This window comes from Lissotriton vulgaris, chromosome 1_1 (genome assembly GCF_964263255.1).
Source record: "Lissotriton vulgaris chromosome 1_1, aLisVul1.2, whole genome shotgun sequence".
Lineage (NCBI taxonomy): Eukaryota > Metazoa > Chordata > Amphibia > Caudata > Salamandridae > Lissotriton > Lissotriton vulgaris.
Genome location: NC_141685.1, coordinates 423,721,916 through 423,742,182, shown reverse-complemented (window position 1 = coordinate 423,742,182; position 20,267 = coordinate 423,721,916). Strand labels below are relative to the sequence as shown.

Genomic DNA, 20,267 nt, shown 5'->3' with positions numbered 1-20,267 from the left:
TTCTAATACAAAGTTAAAATAGTTTTTAAAAATGTATATAGATTGTAGCAGACAAACTCATTTGGCGGAACCTTGCATAGTATGAACAATTCCTGTACAGAGTTAATTGTACATTTTGTATACATTGGTTGTAAAAACCTTTTTCTTGCCTTTACCACTGTCGCATTTGGGCAAGTGAACAACAAATGCTCTAGGTCCTGCTCCCCACCATTACACAAATTACAGAGAATACTAGATTTTTCTTTTGGTAGCCACTTATATGTAAAAGATTTTAAAGGAATTATCCCAAATCGAGGCAGCACAATCGATCTCCTGGCCCCAAGCTTTAAATTAAAATTAATATACTGTTGTGTTTTCTTGAAGACCATAGTTTCTGCACATTTTTTATATAAAGACAATTTAGCGCGGTGTTGAGAGTCAAGATCAAAGCTGAGTCTTGGAGTGAAATTTTTTTAAAAGAGCTTCAGCTGAGCAGGAGTCCATGATTGTAACAAATTAATGTTAACATTAGATAACTCAAAAGCAGTTAAAACATTCCTTGAGTATACATGTTTCGAAGATTCTTTTTCAAATGTCTCTGTTTTAAGTAGAGATCGAAGCGTTCCTTCTTCTGCATGGAGGAGATTATATGCCCATCTGATGATATTGGTAATTCCTGTGGCATAGGAGCTGGTTAATTAAAACTCAAGGCGGAGAGCTTGTACCGTACAGCATGAGACAGCTTTGTTAATTTCTGTAAGATCTTCCCATCTTTTAGGTCTAGATAGTTCCATTGGCTGATTGGGATGTATTCAAGAGTGTATGACAGCACTGGTGGAATCTAGGCGCTGTATACCTGAAGCAGAGAAGAAAAGTGACTTTGTTCAGTTGAAGCATATAAGCGTGAAAGTGCCCCCACATGAACGTCAGATTTATGAGTCAGGTTCTTAGTATGGAGTATATTTTGTAGAGACTTAGTGAAGATCCAACCTAAATAGGTATACTCAATTTGTCACTTTCACCGTTTTTTCCCCTAGACTCCAGTTGAATTTGGCACTCTGTTTCCTTGATGAAAACTGAACTATTTTTGTTTTCGCAATGTTCGGTATGAAATAGTTTTCCTCCGTATAAATGTGGAATGCTTGCAGGCTTCTTTGCAGGCCAAATGGCGTAAGGTCTAAAATTATTACATTGTGTGAATTTTGTGAAGGGCAATTTTAGGTGGAAAGTTGCAGATCTGTTTAAAACATTCAGTCACTTTCACCATTTTTTCCCCTAGACTCCAGTTGAATTTGGCACTCTGTTTCCTTGATGAAAACTGAACTATTTTTGTTTTCGCAATGTTCGGTATGAAATAGTTTTCCTCCGTATAAATGTGGAGTGCTTGCAGGCTTCTTTGCAGGCCAAATGGCGTTAGGTCTAAAATGATTACATTGTGTGAATTTTGTGCAGGGCAATTTTAGGTAGAAAGTTGCAGATCTGTTTAAAACATTCAGGCATATCGCTGAGATAAAGAGAAAACAATAGGGGAGCAAGAAGGCATCCTTGCCTAAGGCCGTTTGGGGTCGGGATAGGATTTGTGAGACCCTTTTCCCTCCCCATTTGAACCTGACACCAAGTCCTGGAATGTAATGATGTTATTATATGGAGTCATTTATCCGGGATGCCCATTTTGCTGAGTTTTCTCCAAAGTGTTCCTTTATCCACTCTATCGAAGCAGTGGTAAAGTCAATGAAAGCAGCATACACAATCTGGAATTTTATAGCCACATATTTGTCTAAGATGGTTTGCAACACAGCAATATTGTAAGTGACCGAATGCTTTGGTCTGAATCCGGCTTGATATAGGGGGATTAGTTCTGATGAGAAAGCCCAGTCCTTAAGGTGGTCTAATACTGCTGCTGTAAAAATCTTTCCTGTTGCATCTAGAAGGGCTATCTGCCTATAGTTGCCAGGATGCAGACTTGAACTCTTTTTGTGTATAGGTATTACAATGCTCCCCTTCCACGATTTGGGGATTTCCCCAGTGGTAAAGATATGGTTAAAAAGGGGAGATAACATCTTACTCCATGCTTTGGGATATCAGTGGAGTACCTTGATTGGAATTTGGTCAGGACCCGTTGCTCCCGTAATTATTTTATATGTAGCTCATTTGACATTGGACTTGGTGCTTCAATATTTAAAGATTTTACTTCTGGATTTCTAGGCAGATTATTAGATATTTCTGAATTAGTATTTAGTTTATATAGATTGGCAAGAAATGATTCCCATTCTGCCGGAGGCACCTGAATGGCTTGTAATGCTTTTTTCGTGACTGTTTCTTTAGCAATTATATTCCAATGGGCTCGTTGGTTGTTTTGTTTTGCTGCTATCTGAATGTCTACCCAGTTTTTATCCTGGGTTATTCCCTTTTTTTGTGCCTTTTCTCTTCTGCGTTGATTTTGTAATTTGTTAATTTTTAGCTGTTTTGATACAGAGTATTCAAGAAACTGCAATCTTATCAATTTGTTTAATTGTTTTGTATTGGTAGCTAATTTTGGTTTTTCGTATTGATTCTTTGTTGTACCCCGTTGCTTTAACTTTTCCTGTAGTTTTTGTAATACATTTTTAATGCCCATTTTGAAGTTTATTATCAGATTTGTAGAGTGAATTTTGAGGTGTGAAACTGTTCCAAACAGATCCAAGCTTCAAATCATGTAGTCCAGGAGTGAGGAACTACAGTTCCCTTGTCTTGTATTTTCTTGCGGGAATGTCTCCTTCTACATAACCATTTAGTATTATTCCACTTAACAATGGGAGTGAGGCCATTAGAATTTTCCCTCTTTTATCAGCGTTGTTTTCTTTAGGAAATAGTGGAATGGAAATTGCCAGGGCCTCTCCTTTGTGCCGGTCTGCCCATTTTCGAAGTAGCTCTTTTGATATTTTCTCATTGAAGTCGCCCCCGATGAAGAATGATGGATAACCTTGTCCTTCTACTGTCTTTTCTATATCCTCGAGGACTTCTGTAGCAAGTACATCCATTTGTGCTCCAGGGGGGATATAAACATTACAAATTAGTAGATCTTTTAGAGTTTCTTGTGGGTCTATCCCAACCGTAATCTTGATAGAGTGAAAATTCTTTGAGTTAGTTGGGATTATTTCTTGGGCCCACTTGTAATCTTCGTTAAGTAAAATCGCTATCCCACCTTTCGCATGACCCTGATCAACCTGCTCTGTGGGAATATAATATATATGTAGTATTTTTCTTGATCAAAATTTGATGTAGACCAGGTTCCTTGTAGGGCCACTATGGCTGGACAGTTTTTTGTAATTTCAGCCATTTTATCTTGAGTTTTTTCCAGCAATACTCCAAGAAGAGATAGTCAAGACTGTGTTAAACGGAATATTTATTATCCTTGAGTTGTTTGTTTCTGTTCAGGTTCTACGAGGTCCAGGCCCATGAGTAATCCCTCGTTGTTATATCCCTCTTAGGCGTACTTTTACTCCAAATTCCTCTTTCACCATTCTTTATGGAGACAAATATATTTTCTGCATATGGGTCTGGGGGGTTGTTCATGGCATTAAGGCTTTGATTCAGTCACTACATTTTGAAAGATTCTTTTGCTATTTCAATCTTTTGGACTTCGCAACTTAATACTGGAGTCAAATCATAGCCGTATTTGTGGAGAGTCTCACTGTCCTTTAGTGTAATTCCTGGTATTACTGGAGACCAGAATTCTACAATCACTGTTGTTGTTTTAGTTTTTTCCGGGACGTAACTAGTTTTATTTAATTTCTTGCTAGGGATTGTAACAGTGGTATCTTTTGAAGCAGACTGATAATTCGATCACGGTTAAGTGGAGAATTCCCTGAAGGGAATAGATCTGTGATTTCCAGATGGCTTGGCTTAAACTCCTCTACTTGTAGGTACTTTTTCCCGATGGTGAAAGTTCTTTTTGGAATATCTCTTAATACCGGGGTCTTAGATCCGTGATCTACTAATGAGAAACCTGTTGCCTTTGGATTAAGTTTGTTAAGTTGGTTAGAATTAACTCTTTGTATTTTAACTGGCAAGTTCTGGTCTTTTGCCTTCGCGTTCTGAGCCATTTCAAACCTTTCCTCTTTATCTAGTGATCGGGTTGGGGTAGGGGAAATGCTCTGGAACCTTATTTTACAGGCTTTCTTTTTCTCTATCCTTCCTAGCTCATTTCTCCTTTTCAATTTGATCTTCTTTTGTTTTCTTTTTCTATTTCTTTTTCTATTTTTCGATTCCTGGGCCCTGTGCGACGTTGTTATATAGCCCAGTATCAACTGTTGGTTTGGAATGTGATATTGCCGGACTGCTCAGATTCATTTATGATTTAGTTTTTATTTTTGTGAAAATTGGATCATATGTTATAGGCAGTTGATGAATCTCTGATTTATTATCCTCCTTGAAAATTTTTCTAAGTGAATATACCTGGTTATGATCCTGTTTTTCCTTAGATTCCTTAGGTAATTTTCTTCCAGTTTGAGTTGCAATGTCTTTCTTCGGTGGAGAAAGTCCTCCTATAATTTCACCTTTTGGTTTAAAAGGATTATCCACTTTGCCTTTTCCACAAACCCTGCTATTAGTGTTGATGTTAATTGCTCTTTCTTCCCTTTTTTCTCCACTAGATATTTTAGCATTCCTAATTGGGTATCGAGCATTTGATCTGAATTTTCCAATATATTCCCTAAATGAGTAAGAACAGATTCCAGGATACTTTGCAAAGTGAACAGAGATTTAGATACTAGGATGCAATTATTAGAGAATGCTGTAGTTTTTAAAAGATCTGGTTATTTATTGAGGAATCCCTCTTGATCAGATGGTTTTTGTGGAGTACTATTCTGAATGTCCTGTGGCTCCTTTTGGGACCCCGTGTAGAATATCAGATCTTTGATATTAGTGTCGGAGCTAGGGATGTTGTATCTTTGATTTTGAATTTGGGATTGATTGTTGGTTTGTATTCCATCCTTTCCAGTCTCATTATTCCCTTTTTTTATGGTTTATCTGATGATTTTTTGTAATTGCCCCTGTTCATCTGAACTTAGTTTTGCGAAGTATTTTTTAATTCCGGGGATCGCAACAGACGTTCCTGTTCTTATCATCTTCCCAGTGCTCTTTCTAGTTGCCTCTTCTGTTCCCATCCTCTTCATAAAGATAGTTCTTGATCTTAATTTTTTATAGGCCATTAGGGTGCAGAAGATAACTTAGTGTGATTTCAGTTGTCCTGGTTATGCAAGGGGGTACTATCTGGTGGATCGTGACCAGCTGTGCACTTAGTCCTACTGTTCCCTGCTGCCCCTCCTACTTTTTTTGATCTAGCGGGGTCGTAGCACTAGGCAGTAGTGCACTCTTTGCTGAGCCTGCAAGAGCCAATTTTAGAGAAATACCCTTGGCCAATACCAGCCAACACAGCCAGAGAGGTTTAGCTCCAAAGTGCCAATGCACCGGTGCGCCGCTCATGCAACACCAAACCTAGTGCCAAGTTTCCAATCCCTAACTCACAGCTTCTTGAGCGGTTATATAGTTTTCAAAGACACAAGTCATTAATGATTAGTCATTAGTTAGATGGTTACAGAACTGCTATTACCGCTAGTTATTACTGCTACTCAAGCATCCTGGTAATTAAAGCCTGTTTCCAGTTTAGGCTTACGCCCCAACCAGGGCCTTAATAGGCACTATAGTAAATACAGATGGCCACTTAGATGTGATTAGAGGCAGCCGCCGGTGGTAGACTTCATCCACCGCCACCCCCTTGTTCACATAGACTACTGTATCCTGTACTCACAAACTCTCCGCACAGCCCACGCGGTTCCTCACATCGTCTTTATGGCATCCTTGCTCTGCAGCTCCTGCCGACTAAGGAGGCAACTTGCGGCTTTCTGCCGCACTCGGCGATCTTTTTTGTGGCCCCTGTAGCGATGAGAAGCCCACATGGCCCACATGGCCTCTGCAGTGCTGCGCAGGGTGAGGAATCCACGGCAAGCAGGAAGGCAACTCTCGACTCCTGCCACACAGGAAAACAATTTGCGGCTCCCGCCACACTGTAAGGCAACTCGCGCTTCTCTGCCAGGCACAGCGATGCCCTGAGGGACCTGCCGCATTGGAAGGCAACTTGCAGTTCCTGCCACACAATAAAGCAATAAAGCAATTTGTGGATTCCGCTGCACTGGGAGGCAACTCGCGGCTCCCCGCCATGCTCGGTAATGCCCTGTGGGTCCTGCCTCATTTGAAATCAATTTGCAACTCTGCTGCACTGAGAGGCAACTCGCGGCTCTCCGCCGCGCTCGGTAATGCACTGCGAGTCCTACGGGTCCTGCCACGTTAGAAAGCAATTTGCAGCTCCCGCCTCACTGGGAGACAACTTGGGGCTCTCTGCCACGCTCTGTAATGCGCTGCGGGTCCTGCGGGTCCTGCCCAGTTGGAAAGCAATTTGCGGCTCCCGCGCACTGGGAGGCAACTCGCGGGTCCTGCCATGCTCAGTACTGCCCTGCGGGTCCTGCCACGTTAGAAGACAATTAGCGGCTCCCGCCGCACTAGAAGGCAACTCGTGGGTTCTGCCGTATTGGGAGGTGCAGCTCATGGGAGAGAACCCCATGCCACTAACAACAGCAGAAGTAGCAGCGGTAGCTTCTGCCGTCTGTCGTCACATCCTCCCCTCTGTTCTCTGACTGGATTCAAATCGGCAAGACGAGAGCAGAGAACCCATGTTATATTATTATGGTTAAGAATATTTCTGATGGTCAGGTGGAAGCAAGTGTTGATGGTAAAGTGTCAGATGAGTATGTTAGCACTTTATAACAAAGAACCCTATCCTTTTTAGTTGGGAGTTGGGTATAAGTACTGCATTATTTTGAAAGAGAAGATGATCCCATTTGAATTTTCCACACACAATTTGCACAAATTATTGAGGGAAAAATGAAAGACAAGTTAGTAGACCTTTACGAAGAAGAAATATTCAAACCAGTCAAATCTTCTGCATGGGTTTTTTCCAGTGGTAATCTCATTCATGAATTCCACAGATTTAAGTCTTTGCACAGATCCACACAGCCTGCACAGTATAATATGCACATTGTCTGGAGCTAAATCGTTGGTCCTCTTTAGGTTGTATTAGCAGATAATTCAAAGCACTTAATAGCCTAAAGTCTTCCTTGGGCAATGTATGAAAACCTCAAAATGTTTTGATTAGTGTAGCCAGGGTTGCTTCTGTGTTTCAAGGTTTGATGAAGCACCTCTCAAAGGGAACACTGGTGCAGCAGAGATTAATGATAGTATTTCTGGTTTGTTGGAAGGATCAGAACAAACACAATGCCAATCTACTGAGAGTATTAATGCTCCTTGAGAAATGTGGCCTCACTTATCCAAGTGCAGAGTTAGCAAAAATAAGGTAGAGCATTTGGAACTTAGCATCAGCAGAAAACTTACGCTTAAAGAGAATCACATGAAGGCCATGTCAGCCACTCCAATTCCTCAAACTAAATAACAGCTTATCTTGGGTCTCGGTTTATCTGAAATATATGCAAAATGTGTTGACTATTATGCAAAGAAATTCAAAGCTGAAATGGCAAGCATTTAAATTGTGCAAACTGCAATAGGCAGTCATAGCTATGTGTTTAGAACATCAAAGTATTAAAAAGCAAACTTCCTTTTACTAGAAGTGAACTTAAATTTGCTGAACTGTACACAACTTATTCTGAAGTCTGGCATTAATGTGACATGCTTAGAGATGTTCATCATAACTGCAAAATATTCCGGTTTTAATCAAATGTATTATTTTACTAAGCAACATATTGTTTTTAGTGATCTAATTTCACATAATGCCTGAATATAATAGATGCATATTCAAAGAGTATTTCTTGTCCATATTCATGAAATGCATTACTGAGAGGAATTCTTACAAAGATAATGCTTCTTCTTTTTAAGCTTAGTCCATTATGTACACAGTGAAACAAATTCATTCAGAAGACCCAACTGGTTGCAGAAAACAGTGGTGTCTGCCTTCTTGCTGTCCAAACGGAACTGGGCTACTACAATGCTTTATTTATTAATTTTAAGAACCAGACTTTTAAACAAGCTGCAGACTGTACAAAACGTGGCCGCTCGCTTTTTGTTGAGGATCCCAAGCATCAATCTGCCTCTCAAGTCCTGACCAAACTTCATTGGCTCCCCATAAAGAAAAACATTGATTGTAAAGTACTCTGTATGGTGTTTAAGGCCCTACATGAGTCTGGCCCTGCCTATTTGAAAGAAAGCTTGTAGTGGTAAACTCCTCACAGGTCCCTTCGCTTATCTTCAGCTTTTAATGCAACTGTTTCCGAAGTCAGAAGTTTGAACTGGAGCAGCAGAAGATTCATCATCTGTACTTCAAACCTATGGAATACTCTTCCCTAGATCATAAGAAAATGACAGGACCTCTAGTCTTTAGGAAAGGTCTGAAACATGGATTTTTCATAGTTTGCTCTTATTCATATTTTTAGTATAGTTGTCTGGGTTACCTACTCTATCGGCTAGAGCCAAGAAGCCTCTGGGCAGCAGCGCACTTTATAAATCTGCATTTAATTTGATATGATTTTTAACTACGATTGATGTCTATGGCAACTGAGGCTTATGATTCTAGAACTTAACTACGTAAGACTATCTGTAACTAACGTGATAAGGGTTTGCACTCTGCATGTGTTTTCATTGGAAAGGGAAAACAGAACCTGCTTGCAGCAGAGAGCTGCATTTTGATTGGCCCCGAGGGGAACAAACCAGACCATTTTTCTGCAACATGTGCTCATTTGTTTTTATACTATATCATGTTCCGATTTAGTTTCATTGCCTTTTCCGATGCTCTTTTCAATGCTTGTCTGGATGCTACCCCACCCATTCTTTTGTCTTAGGCTGGCGTTGTGGCTACTGCTGCTTTTGTTCATCCTGGCTTCATTTTGAGGCTTTAATTCTTGCAGATTGCTACTGCAACTGTATGGGCATGTACTTGATTGATAGCTGAGTTTTGTTAACTCCCCTAGATGAGGAGTTCTGCTGCTTAATATTGACTTTGAACTTTATGCGCCTTTAACCTTACTCTTTTGCTTTGAACTTGAACTCTTCATGGGTTCTTCAAACTTTAAAATCCTGATTCGAACTTTAGATAGGATATATTCCTTTATGGAATGTGCGTGATGCATTTTTTTCTGATTGATTCTAACCAAATTTGTTTATGAGATTTCTGTAACTTTAAAAATGTATTGACTAAAATGAATAAAGAACAAGAATGAAAGAAAATTACTAATCTCTTAATGAGAAAAAATCTTTTGAAACATAGCCATATCTCTCATTGACTGAATTGGGAATTGAATTTGAAATAGCTTGCAATGCCATAAAAATTATTTGAATCATAATAAGTTGACCAATATTCATCGCCTCGGGAAGGAGATACCAGGGCAGGGACGGGACTTAACCCTAAAAGTGATGGTATTAGAAACTGTGAAACATATTATTTCACTTTGGCACCAATCCGTGCTATCATAGTGAAGTTGCAAGGTTACCAATACAGAGCTAAGGACATATCAGGCAAGAATACCATGTTTGCAAACTGTATGTCTACCTTTTCCAGAAGTTGTTGGCATGGGGGAATATGTGAAAGAGGGTGAGGTGGTCTTTAGGTTTAGAAACGTTACTTTGGTAGGTGAGAAACAGAATAATCCTTAACTGAGATGGAGTTGATGAGTAAGTTGCAAAAGGACACTATTATGAGTGCGGTGCTGAAATATATTATACGTGGTTGGCCAGAAAGTTGTAGAGGATGGGGGAACAAATGTGTGAATATTTTTGGGCACCAGATGAGATGGCCTTAGAAAATGGAAGTTTTGTATAGGGTGACAAAATTGCATGCCTTGTTTAGGTTATGGAAAATGTTTTTTAAAATGTAGATGTAGCGCACCGAAAGGTGAGCTTATGAATAACATTGGTGGTCTTTGATAAATGCAATTTTAAATAAATGCATTTGTGTGAGTGAGCCATGTAGGTAGAGTAACAAACCTGCATAGGCATGCATTATGGAAACCCATTCAGTATTGTTCCCAGTGTTGTTCCCAAATGGAACTTGGCAGAAGCTGATTTAGAAGCTATTGGTCCTATTTCTGTGTTTCAGAGACAGGAAGCCTTCGGAATTGTGATCATAGATTATTTTTCAAAGGTAAAATGTTGGGAAAAGTTATATCTCAGATCATCATTGACTTTCTGGATGATGTCTTTTGTAAAGAGGCTATTAATAAGCAAGATTTTCTGTGTGGCATCAAATAAAGGCGAATGCTGGTATTCTATTGTAAATCTAAAGATAAGGTGGAAAGATTTAAAGGGATTAATAAATAATCAGTACAATAAGCACTAAAGGGTAGCACTGAATACTGAAATGCTTTGTAGACCATGTTGTTTTCATACAGAACTAATTTTCAGGTTTTGGATATGCCTCCTTTGGAGTTGTTGGGAGGTCAGAAAACTGGATCAATGTTGATCCCTTAGTGGATGAAGGGGGCAGATAGAGATAGTCATGAAATTAATTACCAGAACATAAGAACCAGGGGGAAGCAGGGAAAAAGAAAATGAGCTATTATATTTGACCTAAGAGACGGAAACCTTCTGGGCCCAGAATTTGTGTAGGTGATGTTGTTCGTATTAGATTGCCAAGCAATGTAGGGAAGGGTACCTGTAGGAAAGTACCAGCTTTTGCCTGATTTCCCTCTAATTCTTACCCTATCTGTTTAGTTGGATTTAGAGCTAGATCACTGCTAACCATGAGCAAAGTACCTGTGCCCCTTCGTTTAAAGATGTTGAAATTGGCTTACCCCCAATTGGCATATTTAACTTTATTTAAAGATCTTATTCTATAGTGCAGAAATACACCTATGGCATGGAAAAGTACATTTTACTTGTGAAATTTAGGAATGGTTGGACCATCCTCTATAGGGACTGAAAACATGGCTTTGGTCCTAATCAGATTAGCCTGACTCCAGAAGCCTAAAACCTGCTGTACCAACCTGTTAAAATAACCCTTTTGAAAAATATCCAGGAAAAGGAAGTGGACTTCAAGGGTCTGTTGACAAACCTTTTTGGTGGCAACAGGTACGCAACAAGCTGCATGAAGCATTTCTTCTGAAGTGACCAGTTTAGCAGTACCAACTGGACATAGACTGACCCTTGCTGCTGGCCTCTATTGAAGTGTGTTCTGGCCATTAACTGATGTTTCTGAAGTCCAGGAAACCTTAGAAGTGACCCAGAGGAGCTGCTCCAGAATCCCTGAAAAGTTGGGACTTGGAAAATGCTTGGTCTTCCAAGACCATCAATGCCCATCAGGGGGATCTTTGCATCTGATATACAAGCAACTTCCTCAGAAACAGCTATAAGCGTGTCTCACTGGAGAATTTTGAGCTGATAAAAAAGATTATGTGAGAAGGTAATTTCTTTGACCATAAGGATCACGTTGGTATGTCTGACGTCCATCGCTGTTGACCTAAAATCACACCTAGGTCCCGGTCTACAGCTTTCATAGACTATCATCAGCGATTAGTGCTTTTTGGCACTATTTTACTTAAAACTTAGAATAAATCAATACTAAGGTTCCCGCTATTAGGGTTTTGTCATTTAAATATCATTTTGTTTAATAAATTGTACACATTTTAATATTGTGGATTAAAATTTGTATTGTATGTTCTGACTTTTATACTATTTTGGTACTGCATACATTCTTTACATATATCAGTAAGTTAAGCCTATCTGCCCTGTGCATACCTACCAAGGGTTGTACTCAGGTTAATTTAGTGACTTTGATATTCTTCCTGTGTTATTATTCCTTGAGGTGGGTGACTGTCCACCTAAACTAATGATCCACTTTCTTACAGAACTCTCCTGTGGTCAGAGCATTTCGAGAAAACAGAAGCATTGAACAGAGCCATTTGGGTAGCAGGAGGAAAGTCTACTGTTGAGGTATGTGAGGAAGGTGGTGACAGTGTATTACTTAATGTTTCTGAAAATGCTTATGCCGGTCCTATTTTTATTCAGTCTGAGGAGGATAGTGGTGGTGTAAGTCAAGTCTCCAGTTTCAGAAATGGTGATGTGCATGGCCTCTGTGGGACAAAAGGTTGTCCTAATGGGTTAAGTCAGTATCCTGTCTGTGGGAAACTGAGAACTCAACTCTTCTCTAAGTTCCAGGATTATATATTAGGAGGCTATTGTTCGGGTTTGGTTCCTCTAGCTTGAGTGTATCATGGCATCGCTTGTTGAGAAAGTTATATTTTGTTTGCGTAGTATTACATTTGTGGTTTCTGTGTTCTGTTTCAGTTTCCATTTAACCTTTTTTTTTTATTTTGTGAGGAGGAACTTGTGTGAGAATGTGCGCATGAGTGGGTTTGAAATGTGTATGTCGATTAGTCCTTTGGAGGTTGTGCTCGGTGGACAATATCTCCTTGAGCCTATATGGGGAACCCATTTGTCTTTAATAAACAACTTGAGAAATGATTATCTTTGCCATGATTCTATTCATTTAATTTCAAAGAGAACTATTTTGGCCAGTAGTAGGTTGTACTCCTGAACATCACTATTAAGTAATGTTTTTGAGATATCATTTTCCTGCTCATTACCATATACCAGCTTATCTAGCGCATCTAGCATCTATCTAGCGCATCTATCAGGTTACATAACACAGTGTTATATCAGTTGGTAGACGTAGTTTCAGTGGTCTCCGGTAACGCTGCATCCAAATTCTCTAGAAAATATTTTGCTGTGTCTACAGAACAAGTTTCAAGATTTCGACCATGAAACTGAAAAATAAATGTTGTGTCATTCATGCATGGGTCTTTTTAATCAAACACCATAGTGGTTCACTGTCAGGACCTTGGAGGTGTTGAACCTTCAGTTTAATAATAAACTAATCATATGACATCAGCACTCCCACTGAGATATGTGCATCCTATTCTTTCTTTCCCTAATGTCGATAAATGCATCTAATTATGTCTGCGCTTGCAATTTTTCTGAGTCCTTAATGACACAAAGAATTATCAAATGATATGTGTGTTTGCAGAGTTTGTACTTAATCTGGTAAGTCGTCTATAGGTCATTTGCTTACCTTAGGGACACTTCAAAACTGAAGAAGAAAATGTGCATCTGTCTAATATGAATATGAATTAATTCTGCCTTCCAAAGGAATATTTGACTAGTTTATTCTTTTCTCCAATTTGAATTTCTGTGAACATAAAAATGTTCAAGTACCAAGGGGCCACTTCCTACAATAGTCTGCAATATATGTGCGTGTGCATCTATATTGAGAAGACTGTCTGCTGTCGGAGACTGCACCAAGGAGCATTGTACTGTGAAGTGAAAAAGTTCCAGGCCCCACACATAGGTGTACATTACCAAAACTGTGGACTAAGTGGGCTGAATGCAGATGAATTAGCACTGAAAAATACAATTAAAATTGAGTTTCCCTTTACATTTTCGAGTCTTTAAACAAACACATATTTTAAGATCAAGCCTGTGATTGACTCCGAATTGTAGCTTTTGTAGCATCAGGAAGTCGTCTTCACCTGGTCTGAATGTTCCTGTGCCAGTCATACCTGCTGCCTTTCTGCATGGACTTGGGCACTTGACATCTTCAAGCCAACAATCAAGAGGAAGAGGTGGCTCGATACAACTTGCCTCACCACCATCATCACTCCTTGATTCAAACTACAAGGTGCACAGCCCCATTGTTTCGTTTGAGAAGAAGAGTCCAAATCTTTGTGCCACAGCTGCAATTGCCTGTGAGCCTGGTGATTGTGATGTTATTCCACCTACATCTGATTTTAAACAGTGTCACAACTGACATCTTCTGAGAACGTGAAACACTGTGGGTTCTAGTATTTCTGTCCTACTTTAGCCTGAGGCAACCTCCTTGGAAAATTACAAAATAAGTCCTGTGGAGAATGTAGTGTGCATAGTTTCATGGAACATTGCTGGAGCATGTACAAAACGTTCAAATCCAGATTGGATCAGCTTTTTAAACATAGATATCCCCACTTGTTGGGGAGTTATCAAAATTCTCTGATGAATAGTGCATTATCTTTACCCGCAAGCTAGGAAACAGACAGTGGTTGCGTTGGTCGGTTCAAGATTGGACTATTGCAACGCACTGTATGCAGAGATCAATAAGGGACTGATCCAACGCCTCCAAACAGTACAGAATGCGGCAGCAAGATTTGTACTAGACATTCCCTGCTCTTCCTCTGCGACACTAGCCAGAAAGAGCCTCCACTGGCTTCCGATAGAGCACCGTATTTCCTTTAAAATCATTTGTCTAGTGCATAGGGCTCTGAGAGCTGGAACATCTGATGGGTTGGGATCACATCTCTCTGGCTATGTCCCCAGCAGATGTTTACGTTCATCACAACTGAATCTCTTGGTGATCCCTCGGACTAAGAAGACTAGATGGGGAGGAAGAGTTTTCTCTACAGTTGCCCATCGTCTTTGGAATGCACTCCCCTTGGAGCTTAAGTCCTTATCCTCACTGCCACTCTTCAAAAAGGCCCTCAAAACATGGGGCCTCATTTATGACTTTTTGCCGTAGGGAAGCGCAGCAGACCTTCCTGCTGCGCTTCCCTACGGCAAAAGAAAAGGGCAGAAATGCGCCGTATCTATAAGATACGGCGCATTCCTGTCCTTTCCCCTGCGCCGGCGCACAATGGGCTGACATGCGCCAGTGCAGGCACCCTTGCACAATGGTGCAAGGGTGCCTGCGTTGCAGGGAAGATTATTTTTGTACAGGAAGGGAAACCTTTCTGTACAAAAATAATCACAAGAGGCGTTTCCTCTTTCTATGTGTGCTGCAGATCAGAACACATAGAAAAAGGAAATACGAGGAGAAATAAAGACATTTCTCCATGTTGCGCCTCCCTTACGCCTCCCCTGGAGAGGCGTAAGCTTTTGGCACTGCTTCAGAGTTACGATTTCTCGTAAATCTGGGGCAGTGTCAAAAGGCCAAGGATGTTGCTGGGAACGCCCCCAGCAACACCCATTGCACGCCCCTTTAACGCAGAACACTGCGTTAAAGGGACTGATATTTATCAGGCAGCAGTACGCCACAAAAACTGGCGTACTGCTGCCTGATAAATACCACGCAGGATTCTGCGCCACGGAACTTCATGAAAAGTGAAGTTCCGATGGCGCAAGGGGCCTCATAAATGAGGCCCATGGTGTTTCAGGAAAGCCTACTAGTAATTAGCTCTCTGGTCATGTAATCATTTTGGTTAGGCGCCTTGATGCCCATTGGGCTGAGTACGCGCGTTATAAATTTGCTTTCATTTCATTTCATTTCATTTCAGATATCTTTTATGCTGATAATAAACCTGGATGAAAGACAGATACCCCATCAATGGGTACCAGGGCCTCTTCCAGTCTGCTATACCATCCAAGGCGGGTAGAGCCAGTGGGGGACTGGCCAGCTTCCTTTCCATTAAAGTCACTGATATCAAAAGCACAAAATGTTGGACTTCTATTTTTCTTTTTTTCCCTTTCATCATTCCCTGGAGATTTTGATATTTTGTTAATTAATTTGTATTAAAATATTTTTAATCAACTATGGACATTATTGACCAGTTTGATAAATTTCTATTGGACTTTCTTCAAAAAACGAAATGCATTGTTTACATTATCTTGGTAGGTGAATTTAATATTTTCTATTCAAGTTTTCAGATGCTAGGGTCTGCAGCCTTAGTGACGACCATTTTAGTAATGTGACCACCCATTTTTCCCATTCTGTCTATAGTGAGGTGTTTTATGACCTGTTACCAAAAATATAATGTTGTTTTTCCAAGCGATATCTGCGGTACATAAAATGCATGTTTTCCCACTTTTATAGGGAAACAAATAGGTAGCACTGTAGATTACATTCTTCTGTCAACTGAGCTATCCACCTATTTAAGCGATTTTGTGATAGCTAGTAGCTCTCTCATTAAAATCCCTAAAGCTAATTGACATGATAGTTTGAAGCTCTCTATGAATAAAGTTTGAAAATTAAAATGGGAGTAGATGGACCCAGCTGTTTTCAACATACTATCGTTATTAATGCAATGTTTTCTATTACGGCCTGTTTGACTCACAATCTGGGCCCGGCTGCAATGCAGTTTGAATTCGCCCAAAAATGTAGGTCTATTTAGATTAATCTTATGCCCCCCCCGCCCCTGCCCTCGAGAAGCAATCTTCTTGCTTGTTTCATTCAGCATGTTCAGCTGCCCATAGGAGTCTGATGGTCATGCTGAAAAAGCATCCTCGGGTTGCATGTGAGGTTAAGGAGGCGGGGGGAACCTATGAACAAGTCTTCAAAGAAAGAAAATCTGAGATCAGAAATAAAGCTTGGGAAGATCTCCAAGTGTTTGGTAAACAGAGGTAGTTCAAAGTTTTGAGAAGTGTTCAATTGACCTTTCTTTAAGGAGACTGATGCCCCTAACATTGTTGTTGTATGTATGCATAGATTTCCCATTTTACCAAAATCATCTTACCAGAAGATTTGCCCATGTCACAAGAGCTCGACAGTATTCCTGCTTCTGAGCTCCCTTGTGACCTCCAATACCCCTTTGTAGTACATGAGGGAATCACAGCCATAAAAAAGTGCATCCCAGGTGAAGCCCCAGGACCAGATGGGTTCCCAGCAGATATTTTTAAAACAAATCTCCCTTTGTGGGCTCCATTCCTCACAAATGTGTTTAAATCATTAGTGGAGGGTCCCATTCCTGAGTCCTGAAAGACTGCCACCATAGTCCCTATTTTTCAAAAAGCCGACTTGCAATTGAACGATTTCCCTGTGCAAGTGCAAAGATTGTAGGTCGAATATTACTGTCCCATGTTAAAGATTGGGTTTCTGCCAATACCATTTTGTAAAAGCTGAATTTGACTTCAGACTTGGACTAAGGACAACCGAACAGTGTCTAAATCTTTATTTATGTTTCAGAAAGTGCGTGAAGGCAAAAAAGGGCTCCTTGCACCTTGCTTTTATAGACCTATCAAGGTCTTTAGATCTTGTATCACTCCAAGCTATTGAAATGAATGGCCAAAATGGGATGGAAAATTATCTCCTAACACTTCTTTGGCGTTTGCATCGACATCTCAGAGTAAGGGTATGGTATGGCCCTCTAGGCGAATGTTCTCCTCACATTAGTTCCTCTATGGGTGACAAGCAGGGGTTTATCCTGGCCCCATTTCCCTTCCCGCTTTACACAAATGGCATCAGTTACCATTTGATGGAAAATAGAAAGGATGTGCCAAGTATGGATGATAAGTTCATTCCCATCTTATTATATTCAGATGATGCAGTTTTTATTGTGTGCATCACAAAAATTCTTCAGACCCTTCTAGATTTATTTTTAGCCTACATGGGGGATTTGGACCTTCAAGTAAATTACTCAAAGTTGTACATTATGACGTGTGGCTGCCCAGTATTAAGTCAAAGCATTTCAACATGGAGGATTCCATTTTATCAAAGGTGAAACATTTTATTACCTAGGGATTCTTTTTAATCAGTCATTACCTTGGATACCACTTTTAACCTTTCGATGCCAGACCCTTAACAGGAATATTGAAGCTATATTTAGATTTGTGCGTAAACTACAAAACAAACCTCTTACAAAAAGGCTGAACCTCTATAGGAATAAGTGAATTGCAGCTGGCGCTTGTGGTGCCAGCCTCTGGGGCTATAATAGATCGCAAATTCTACAACAAGCAGAAAATTGCTTCATGCATAGATTACTGTCAGTCAATAGAGGCCCATCCACTTTACAATGTCACAAGGAACTCTAAATGCCATACTTGGAAGACTTGATTGGGTTAGCACCCTTATTACTGTGAATAAAATCTGGGCATCCCCCGCGGCTGGCCTGACCAGAACTTGCATTTCCGACTGCCTGCTCTTAGACGGGGTCGTCAAAATACCATGGCTTGAATATTGAAGGATACTTTTGACAGCTTGGACCTGTCAGATTTATGTAAGAACCCTCATACAATTGGGCCAAAACATAGGCTACGCGTCAAAGACCTGTATTTGGAACACTGTACGAATAAATGCCTATAATTGTCTCAAGCTAAACAAACAATTGTTAAATATGCCCAAGTGTCAGCAGCACGATGTATAGAGCCTTATCTAGCGTGGATTACGAACCCCGACATATCGCCATTGGCTTCCCTCCTCAGATTGCATATATTGTACTTTAAATACACCTTTCCATATTAGGGGTCTGAAAGCAGGATTTACCGCCTTGTGGGTGCGATAACACCTTGATACAATGCACTAGTCAAAGGGCCTGATTGCGATGACAGTGGGACCGCCACCAACAGCACGTTGATGGCGGTCTCACCGCCATCATAAAACAGTTTACCGCCCTCATATTATAATGGAGGGAGGATGGATGGCAGTTGAAAAGACTGACCGCCACACATCCGACGGGTTTAAGGAACCTGTCAGACGTAGTCACAATCCCTACAATGGTGGGGGTTGCTGCCAGGCACCGCCATAGGGCTTATAATGTCTCTCCCCACCTGCCGTTTCATGGTGGGTAAACCGCTAGTGGAATGGGACATTGGGGCCTGTGGTGGGCCCCCCCTTACAGCTCACCACCCTTAGACATGGAGCCTGGGGGGCATCCATGGTGCCCCCCTACACATCCCTTCACCATGTGACAGGCACTGGATGGTGCCTGCCACGTAGTGCAAGGATATGTGCATGGTCTCCTTTTTGTACTGCGGTGTGTGCTACAGTCAGCAGCACCCGCCGCAATACAAAACATAGGCATTGCGACTGCAGTGAGGGTGGTCGCATCCTAATGGCTACGGCGGGACTGCCGACATCCTGTCGAGCAGTCCCACCTCCGATATGATGGCGGTGGGATGAAAGTCCAATCGCCATCCTAATCAGCCCCATTATTAGGTTTTGCTCCTGTATATAGGGCTGCTACACTCTTTTCCAGTGCCGCTATTGCATAAGGCAGATGTGAGACAGCAAAAGGAAGGGTTAATACTTTTGCAGTATTTAGGGGCACCAGAAATCTGCAATGCAGTGACTAGTTTGATAGAATCAGCTTTTAATATTAGGAGAAGATATAAATCTCATGGATGATTGTAAGTCATAACTGAAATGTACTATATTTTTTAAATATTTTTGTCAAATTAAATGAGCCCTCTACTTCATGAATTAGACCTTTTGTCGTGGGTCACTAAATTATTTTTTTTTAAATTTGATAACTTGTTTTTTATTAATGATTTTTGAATAATGTGAAATTGATATGCGGGTAAAATTTGTCTGGAATATTAATATATTATGTTTTATTACTTTTTGAGCGTTTATGGCCATAGTCCATATAAAGATTAGTTTGACTGACTGATTCTTTTAACACCTTGATCATTTGCTTTAGCTCTTATTGTTGTTCCACTGCATTTGTATTATTTTACATACATATTGTGGACCTGCAAGAACTGTCCTTTTGTATTTAACATCCCATTCAACACATTATCTCTATAGATGTTTATTGCTCCATTGACTTTGGTACCCAAGTTAGCAAAGAATCCATAGGAGAAACTAATTTACCTCAAAGAACCGGACAATGGGACATGGCCCTGGCCGACTCCTCACCCAAAAACGAGTAGAACACTAGGAGTTTGTATGTTAGAGAAGAAAGGAAATCTTCCATAATGTCTTTAATACATATCTAGCTTCCATAGATGTAAAACATCGAGGTTGTCTGCAAAAGAGGAGAACATTTTGAAAAGTACAGTGGCATTGCCAATGTCTTTATGGTTTGCGGGTGAGGTTTTGTGGCGCATCTGAGGGTTTGGTGGACTGGAAAACTGTGAATAGCCCAGTGGGAAGGTAATGAGGAAAAGAGTCGATTTAGTAGAGTAGAAAGGAGGAATGGAGGAGACTATGAGGGGGACAGGGTGTAGTGGGGATAGTGCTACAGGTTCCTAAAAAGGGTTATAAAAGAGGAGAGCCATAAATGAAGGCACTGACAGAGGTTTGGTTGGGTTATGGTGGCACTGTTTACATATGGTTTATGATGGACAGCTACTGGAGATCGTTTGGAGAGAAATAACAAGATTGTTTTAGTAGATCGAGTGTGCTAAGTGTAGAGGATTGGTCAGTGATACAACAGTGGATCGGTGAAAGGACTACATACAGACACCATGCTAGGCTAGTTGGACCGGAAGTCCCGAACGACCCCGGCCCATTTATTTATAGCCTTCTGGCCACGCCTTGCCAGAAGGTGATACATGTGTGCACGTGTTTC

The 20,267-nt window shown here is 40.6% G+C and overlaps 1 long non-coding RNA gene across 1 annotated transcript in view; it reads left to right on the top strand.

Annotated features, from left to right (window-relative positions):
- The window catches only part of LOC147747295 (uncharacterized), a 1,579,242-nt gene that overhangs the window by 438,374 nt on the left and 1,120,601 nt on the right, over positions 1 to 20,267 (top strand). Inside the window, exon 2 of the long non-coding RNA XR_015307534.1 lies at positions 11,865 to 11,949. This is a non-coding gene — a long non-coding RNA (uncharacterized LOC147747295). The remainder of the gene's footprint in view (positions 1 to 11,864; positions 11,950 to 20,267) is intronic.